Below are 9,499 nucleotides of genomic sequence, written 5' to 3'. Positions count from 1 at the left end.
GATCATTCTTTTGGATAGTAAAAGAGGTTTCATTGTCTACTGCAATCTTTCTCCGCCTCCACATTTCTGAAGTGGTCATGTGTTTGGTCCCAGAAAACTAGGTAAAAGGCCGTAGCATTACAGAGCATGCGTCTCAATTTAGAAATGCAATACAAATCACACTGTGCAAGGAATGCAGAAGTGCCATCAAATTTCTCCAGTCAGAAGAGGAGGAAACTTTTATTAGTACTGCTGACATGTTATTTGGCAAAGCCCATAGGATCAGAACATGCTGGGAAAGAAGCAGAGTGAAAGAGAAAATACAAGGCTGGTGTCTAATTTTTTTCATACAATAACATCAACATAGCTTTACAAATTTTCTATATCAGTAACATTTATCCTATTATTAGAAAACTTCTTGAAAAAAACACAGGATGGCTCATAAAGAAGGAGTCCTACTCACCAAATGGGAACTAAGCAAGAATATATGCAGCTATTGTTTTCCTTGGGTTCTATTCAACCTGAATTGCAAGACCAAAGAAAAGCATGTTAGTTCAAATTCAAACATCAGGACTAAGATATAAGAAAAATGCACTCCCCAGCAGTAGGAAAAAGACTGATGCAAAAAAAGAAAAAGAAAAACAGTATCTACACTGATATAATATATGCAAATACTTGGATGACACTGTTATCTTGAAAGAAGAAGGTTGTTTTTTAACTTTGAATGTTCTCTACAGCATACTGAGAAAGTTAATTTTCAGCAGCTGTACATTTAGTACTGAGGCCCTAAAATTTCATAGTCTCACATTTATGAAATCTGCAATAACTGTTTTTTTTAAGAGTACAGGATGGAACTCATTAATATATAACACATATTACTGTAATTAAAGTGAACAACGGTATTCACTTTCTTGATTTAAATAATCAGCCATATTGAACGTGCAACATTAGATCTGCATGAGGCTTCCTACAATTGCAGATCAGGCTGCATTTAAAAAACTCAGCCTCCAATTCAGTTTCTGAAGCCGGTTTTGTGCTTCTGTGAAACTAAGCGGGTCAATTAATAAGCATGAATCAAATGTGCCCAAATAGTTCAAATATATGGGATAAGTTATAATCCAACGGTTTATGGAGTACATATATTTGGAGCGGAAAATTATATATAATGTACAAGTTGCTAGTTCTATTTTTGTACAACGGAATCATTTCCATGAGCCGGAATGCTATCAGGAAGAGATCCTTTGGAATAAGGCAAGTAAGAAATACGTATGATATGCTTAACCCAATCTTTTTCTTCCACCCGTTACCATTAAATACCTCGTGATTCAGTTATGGAGGTATTCAGTAAGTCATCTGAACAAGCTCTTTCTCAAAGCAGCAACTTCTTGAAACCCCGCCCTTCCACCGCAGGCAGGGAAGGATCACATGGCACGCTTAGGAAAAAGTAGGTAAAGGTTACGCTGATGCACAAAACACGACTGGACTGCAAACGTTCAGTTTGGTCTTTCAGTCTCTGCAGAAAACGAGGAACGCTCCGAAAGTATCGCGCATTCAAAAGGCACGGAAAACAACCGTTCAAAAGCAATTCACAGCTAGCTAAGTTACATTCAACCACACCACGGCAAATCTGGATGCTAGGATCATAAAAATAAAGCCCTGGTAGAATTGCTCCCGATTTTTTTCCCCATGCAGTGCTGCAAACAACGTAAGTCTTTAATATCTATTTTTTAAAAAACATAATTAGTTACTATATTAGTTTCTAATAATTAAGACGAGGAGACCTTCTGCTTTTGTAAATGCCGAGAGAGGAAGGGGTAGGCGTGCTTTCTGCCATGTATTCCTTGCCCTTTTCTGAACAGTATGAGAAGCCCACACAACAGCTCCGATGCTGGTGTTTGGAGGGGGGCGGCTAGAGAAGATACCTGACCATTCTTGTCAAAATGTCTGACAAGGTTCAGTATTAATGGATGGAATAGCAAGCATTGGATCCCACCCAAGGAGCATGCTTTTTTTTCCTCCTGGAATTTTTATCCAGAAGTGTAACTCATTCTTCCTTTAAAAGATCTGCCATCAGATGAATGCATCCATAGATACCCAAGAAAGAGAAGGAAATGGATTTCTTTTCTTCATATTCTGCTCTCTGTCACACAGCCCACTCCAGCCTTTATTCAAGAATAAGTCATACTGCATTCAAGGGATGCATCCCTATACAATATGCGTAGATTCAAAAAGTTATATGGCATTATCAAATTGGCCCAGAAGTAGCACCTGCTTGCCTCCATGCATGTGACTGCAGCCTCAGCCTGCAGGTATCTAAACTATTTGAAATTAATGTTTTATGGATATGTTAAAGTCCCCCCCCCCACCTTGGAGACTAGGCTCTCTGGGATTTATAGTATTTCACAGAATCTTACAATCGGAAGAAGCTGCTTTGTCATTGTGGGCCAACCTTCAAATTTCCCTGCTTGCAGAGCCTGGTCCGACCTGGAAACGGCCAAAAGGAGGTGTTCGTCTAACCACTCTGCGTCACTTCAAACTGGCTGCACCACCTGACAACCCTAGCCCAGGACCGAAAACAGTGGCGTCAAATTTCCATGGAAGTCACCTATACCCACGATGGGTGAAGAGGCGTCAAGTACAAGTACAACCTTCACCTCACTCCAAGAATCCAAATTAAAGCATGGCTGTTTGGTCTCGCCTAAATACATCCCAGAAGGGGAACCCACCAGCTTTCTGATTAATTTATGAAGACTTTTGCCCCTAACATTCATTAGGAATCTGTTGTCCCTAAAACAAGGCATTTTTCCATAGTGATTTCTGCCTTTAGCGCCCCTGTTCTTTCTTACTGCTAAATAGCACTGTCCTGATTTTGTGTATGCAGCACTTGATAAGACAAGCAGCTGGCTGATTCCTCCAGCTGTGCTGCTGTCCATCTTCAGCAGGTCACCAGGCAGGAGGAAATCCATGCACCAATCAATGTGCTGCAGGAGAAACGAAGCAAGTCTCACCTCAGACTTCCATCTAGGTTGTGACACTTCTGTAATACTTGTTGAATTTGAATATACCAAAGTTTTTAAAAACCCAGTTCAGAATTCTGAAAATAACTGATATACGAACAGCATCACTGAGTCTACTACTTCAGGACAGCTTTAGAAAAATTCTACTGAAGGCATTTATTTGAAAATATCCAAATAGTGCGGTATTAAACATTACTTCTCTTCCCAATACCTACTCATAACAGTATGACAATGCCTCACTAACCATTTTAAAGCATATTTTCATAATGTCACATTTACCTTATTCCCTGCCTTTGCCTGCCACAAAGGCAACCTACATTTGAATTTCATTGTTCCGTTTAGAGGTAGGCCTTTCCCTCTTGACCCAATATTGTACAAACAATACCTTGATGACATCTCATTAAAGCTGTTGACAAAGGTTTGGAATCTGCCTAGCTTCTATTAGTCACTGTTGTAGGCTCCCTTCCCTCCAATTGCTCGATACCACCATCCTTGGGCATTTTGGGGCATTAGCAGAAGAGACCAGGCTTTCACAGAGGCAGCTCAGAGAACAAGAGACAGATTTGAAAAGACAGAATTTAGACTAATAAGCTCCATTGAGCTCAACGTACTCCTGAGTGGGAAGGTACAAAAGCCCATGAACTTTATGGGAAGGAAAGTTTCACTGCTCATGTTACCATCCTGAAGCCTGAGACATGGGAAAATAGATTGGTGTTAACAATCTGTATTTGCACAAAAAAAATCCAATCCAACCTGTAAACTGCTGGATACTATGCAATAGCTATTCTGAACTTCTACATGAAATTATATAAATACATCCTGTATGCATTATGCATACAGTACTGGCTCATTATAGTTGCAATAATTACTTTGCCTATATCCGTGATGGTAAACCTATGGCACGCGTTCTGGATGTGGCACGCAGAGCCCTCTGGGCATGTGTGCCATCGTCAGCTGCTCTTCTGGTTTCTGGCATGCAGCTGGTCTTTGCATACACTGGAAACCCAAAGACCAGCTGGGTGGCACGCGTATGCGCTCCAGCCAGCTGGTGTTCGCGTTTCCGGCATTTCAGCGTGCGCATGTTCCAGTTTGGACACTCAGTGCTGAGAAGGTTCGCCATCACTGGCCTACATAGTGATTTTAACTGTTACTGTGAACTACATAATTCTGTGTCTCAGAAATTACAGCACTTATTAAAAACATAAAGATGAAACAGTGAACATTCTGCTTGCTCATCTAGCTATTCCAGTTATACAAGAACCACTGTGTAGTTTATGCCCATTTACCCACATTGCATCAGGTCATAAAATCAATAGTGTGGGATAAAGCTTTAAGCTGCACCTACATTATATTAAAAGCACCTTTCTTAATCCTAAATATTTGTAAAATATTACTTGTTTTCTTAATATCATGTGTGCAATTGAAAGCTCAGGTATTTCTTGGCAATAAAACTGAACGTTCCAGATTTTTAAAGACTTATAGGGATAGATTTACCGTACACAATGACCTGAGATTATATATCATATTCTATCTCACAATGCATCTTTACACCTGCATGACTCTGTTAACCTAAACTCCAGAAATACATGTTCATTAGAGATTTAGCCAGTCTTTTTAAATCGTATGAAACATGCTCTTTTTAAGTGGACCAATTTTGCTTAAGAACGTTGGCATATTCTGGAGATGAATCTTTTAAATATTCTCACTTTGTTTATCCAACTTAAAATCAATTGATTAATTTAAAATATGTTTGCATTTCTCTAAAACTTCAATATTAGCATCTTATGGATTATGGATTTTAAAATATGTAATTTCTTTTAGGAGTAAGAAGAGTGTGGTATACTCTATATTGTTAGCTAATATTTTCTCTTTCCTAAATATAAAATTTTAAATAACATAAAGAAAAGGTAAAGCAGCTGCTCTAAAAAAAGTTATATTTATAGTATGAACATTCCACATTTTATATCATGTAGTACTGAATTCAAGTCATTTGTTTTTAGCTTGACTTCTGAAACCTAAGGAAGAAAGGTTCATTTAAAAATAGAACAGCGGCTAGTTTCAAAAAATGCAATTTTATAATAGCATTTTCCTAATACATATTCCCATCTACTTGGTTATACACCCGAATCATTATGACTAAAATGTATGCTTGTTTTCATAAAATTTTGGTTTGAAAGGGGTGGAAAGAAAAGACAATGAAAGACTAAGTAGTTTAAGTAGAAAATGTATTTCTCAGTGTTTCAGGGGATTACCATATGACTGCTTTATCTTGTAAGGCCTTGCCATAGAAAGCTTTTCAACAAAAAGAAATAATACAGTTTAACTGGATGATTTAATATTAAGCAAATGCATCTATCCCAGTAGGACAACATGTGAGTACAGTAAAAGTTCCTTAATAGTGTCGTTCCTTGCTAGAGCATTTTTCAATTTCTCAACACAAATGAGAAGTGATGCTTCTGTGTGGGTTGGACTACATTTCCTACCATCCTCAGCTACAAACCAGGGGCAGGGCTCTGTGAAACACTATGATGCCTAGGAGCAGAATCTTCATTTGACCTTCCAATCCCATTATAATTCTATGCCAAGGTAGGTTTCCGTGCTCCACTACTATAAAGTCTATGACCTAATGAACATGAAACCCCAAATGCTTAAGTAAGTCCTTGGGAATGTTCATGCTGCCTTGAAATAAAAATATTTATCCAAGCGATCATGCCACTTCTCGATTCATGTTCTGAGTTAGGTCACCTTCAATCCCTTCCCTTCTTTAAATAAGCCTGCCCCTCCTACCCCAAATTCCCCACCTCTAGAGAAATCTACTTTGGGGGAAGCCGAAGTAGACAGGGAAGAGACTCTTCCAGGTGGCCTACAGTCAACGACTGCCTGAAGCGGAGGAGGGAGGAAGACCCAAACGGTGACAGGCAGAGTCTGGGCAGAGTCAAAAGTTCCTCCAAGGTGAGCGCCTGGGATTCGCGATCCGTGTCTTCTTCCCGCAAATCCCCAGGGAAACAAGCCAACAGCCGAGAGAAGCTGACTACTTTTTCCCCCGCCTTTCCGGGTTCAAGATTTGGTGGTTTTGTGCCTCTAAATTGTCCCCCTCCTTTTGAGAGGAGCTCCCGGCGGGGAAGAAACGCGCGTGTGCACACAATTCCCAGGCGAGAGAGCCAAGCACGCTCCAGACCCCGCCAGCCCGGCACCTGCCCATTGCCCAGTTTCTACCCCCGCAGCGGCCACACCGATTCCAGTAAGGCTCCATTACCGTCCACGCCAACTACTTCCCGCTCCACGAGTACGTCTCGTTTTCTGCAAAGGGGGTTTCTGCAAAGCACGCCCTTTCTTTAAACTAAAGAAAGGGAGCGGAAGGGGCGACAGGCGAGACGCAAATAAGGCAAGGGCGGTGTGTGTATGTGGGGGCGGGGAACGTCACTTACTGTACCGCTGTCCAGCGAGCAGCAAAGCAGACGCGGGAGGAAAGCGGCCGGACTCCGCGAGCGCCAAGAAGCAAAAGAGGGCGAGGGAGGAGAACCCACGCGCGGTACAGCGCCCCGTTACCGGCTAGGGCCGGATTGGCCAACCTGCCAACACAAGAGGCGGGGCCAAAAGAGGCGGCACGGCCAGAGGAAAGGGCGGTCTTACTCATCTTGGGTGGAGACTGGACTGCGGGCAGAAAGTGCGGCGAGGAGGGAGAGCAAAGGAAGGGGGCGTGGTCGGGGCTCCTTTCGAGACCTCGACAGCTACGTCCGCAAAAGGGAAGCTTTTCTCCTCCGAGTCCGACGAAGTGCCGCAGAGGTGAAGGAAGTGGCCTGCTGATACATCTCTCGCCTCCTGCTGTGAAAGTTTTATTAAAAGCATTGGGAACTTGAATGGGTGTCCTGCGTAGACCGCGCAACGGGTCAGGCGCGGGTCAGTTAGAGGTCCCGGCTTCAAGTATGAAAGAGAAGCCGCATGGAAAGTTAGCATTGCAAGAATGGGGCCAGTTGCGACTTGCATCGGTTCCAGAACTTCCCAGCCGACCTATTTTCCCCTCGTCTGAAGGACTCTGGCCTTAGCTTGTCCTTAGTCCAAGAATGTAAAGAATCTTAAACTGAACCTTCCAGTTCGAGAAAACTGGATTTTCCACTGTGCCTGGTGAGGTCCCGCCAGCCGCAGGAACATAGAACGGTGGGGGCGGTGCCTGCCTGGTTTAGGCAGGTGAGTTCAGGTGACTTGTGGCAAAGTGCGACCAAAAGTGCATCGTGAAGAAAGGGATATATATATATATCTTTGAGACTAATTAAAAGATCTTTGGTCTCTTTACAGCAGTTTTCGGGGACACTGTTGCAACATTGTTTGTGTTTTAAAGTAAATATTGTTTTATTAAGTGTACTTATTTATTAAGTGCTTCCTACTGTTGATTTCTCTACAGTTACATCAATATTGTAAAACAAAAATTGTTTCTAACTGGCCTAAAGAAGGAAAAAGTGAAGTTAATAAATGCCACCTGGTGAATTGGGGCTGAACTAAGCATCTGCTGCTATCAGTTTATGCAGTTAACAGCTTTCTTCACAATTTAAGTTGACAATGAAGGATCCAGGGTTGGTTGTGAGACATATGTCAGGAACAGAGGCAATTTTGCCCATGTTCAATTATGCTAAGGTAGAAGCTCTTTGATTTCCAGAAGGCCAGGATCATACAGTGGGTTTCACAGAAATAATTTTACAGTGAATCCAGATAAAACTATATTCTATTGTTTATCTTCCAGTGTTTACACACAATGTAATCTGATTTTCTTGTTTACTGCAAAAATTGAGAACAAGTGCTCTTCATTCACTATTAGGAGCTGTCCACTTTAAAGTACTCTGTCAGCAATAGAGAATTGCTGTAGTTTGTTGACTTACAGTACGGTTTCCTTATCAAATTGTTATCATGTGTTTTTCCCGTTTTTGTGCCTCTTTTTCTCTAGCATCTTGTTTGATCTTATTGGCAGCTTAGATTTCATCTTTTCCTCTTAAAATATTGTCTCTCCATCCATCCATGAATCAGCAGAAAATATTGTCAACACAACCTTTCCAGTCTCCATTCTCTATTCTGCTCCTGCTGTGTCTTCTATGATTTCTTGCTGTTGAATAATAGTGTCCTAATTAATAAATGTGCCAGTCATGATCAGTAAATTGTTTCCCCATTTTGCTTTGCTTGCTATGCCTCCCCCCACCTCATGACCCCAACCAGTAGAAAATATACCTAAAGAGGCCATTGCAACATGAATGGGATGAGTCAGACATAGGATTCCTTCTGTCTGTGTTCCCCCTTCTCCTAATCCCCACTTAGTATCCTTTAAATTTTTAAAAAAGGTATAATCATGCAAAAAGACTAGAGTAAAAATAGACCCAAAGAGGAAGGAGGCAGATAGGCCCCATAGGAATGGATAATTGAAGCTAACTGGCGTTATCTTACTTCATAAGAGAATGTTAGGCATGGAGAAGGACTGAAACTGACCAATTTCCAAACACAGCATAGTTTACCAATCTCATTTTCTAATAACTGACAAAGCTTTGTGGATTTTATATACCATGAAGCTCTGGCTATATTATGTTGGCTTAAGCAGGAAAGAGCTGCTTTTATTTGGGTATACTTTAGCAGTTTTATTTATGGGATGGGCATGAGATGTGGGCAGCATCTTGCAACCCTAAGGGAAAATTCGACTATGGGTACATAAAGAGGTTTCATTAAACTGGATTAAACTGGCAATGAAAATAGGACAAGTGTGTCTTGTATTTTAGAATTCTACATTTTAATATTTTGCAACCCAGAGCCTCTAACAGATACAGACAAAAGTGGAAAATACAGAAATGAAAGCAAAACTATAGTACAGAATGCAGATAGAAATATTGTGCAATGGTCACCTCAAAATGGATTATCTAAAAGTAGTATAAACCTGTTATCTTGTTATTTCTAGGAATTAATGAATTAATATTTATTCATTTTTCCAAGGATATGTTGTTATAGTAAAAGATAATGTGACTGTGATACTGTCTAGTTCTGTAATTATATTTTATCTAATCTTGATACAACTCAGAATATGAGTTCATTAGTCTCATGAACACATTGTTCCATTCATGACATTCCTTAAATGATTTAATTATCCACATTATAAAATTTTACGGACTTTTACCCTTTGTGACTCACCACTTGGATGTTTCTGAACAAGGAAAACTTTCCTTCATTCTTATCAAGAGGTGTGTATTCTTCTTGTTTAGTTACTACAGAGATCATAATAAAGAGTTTCTGTTGTTAAACTTTTCTTCACAATAAATAAAAGTACTATTACTTCACTTTTCCCAATTCTAATTTACAACACACAACTGCACACCAGAATTAAGACACTACCATAGCAACATGCTGTCTAATAACTGTTTTGAAAGTAAGTTGGCATTAACTGAATTATTAACTTGCACAAGAAGGTCAAAGGTATTGAAATTGTCCTGCGTACTTCCTTGGCCACTTACGTTAATAGGTTTATCTGCATG

At 40.4% G+C, this 9,499-nt stretch overlaps 1 long non-coding RNA gene across 1 annotated transcript; it reads right to left on the bottom strand.

Annotated features, from left to right (window-relative positions):
* Positions 1–443: 443 nt before the first annotated feature.
* Positions 444–9,265, bottom strand: LOC116519783. Its single transcript, XR_004256685.1, has 2 exons — positions 6,425–9,265; positions 444–500 (listed from the first exon to the last, which is right to left on the bottom strand). It is a non-coding gene; the product is annotated as an uncharacterized LOC116519783 (long non-coding RNA).
* Positions 9,266–9,499: the final 234 nt, after the last annotated feature.

Source organism: Thamnophis elegans, chromosome 1, assembly GCF_009769535.1.
Source record: "Thamnophis elegans isolate rThaEle1 chromosome 1, rThaEle1.pri, whole genome shotgun sequence".
Lineage (NCBI taxonomy): Eukaryota > Metazoa > Chordata > Lepidosauria > Squamata > Colubridae > Thamnophis > Thamnophis elegans.
This window is presented reverse-complemented; position numbering and strand designations above follow the sequence as displayed.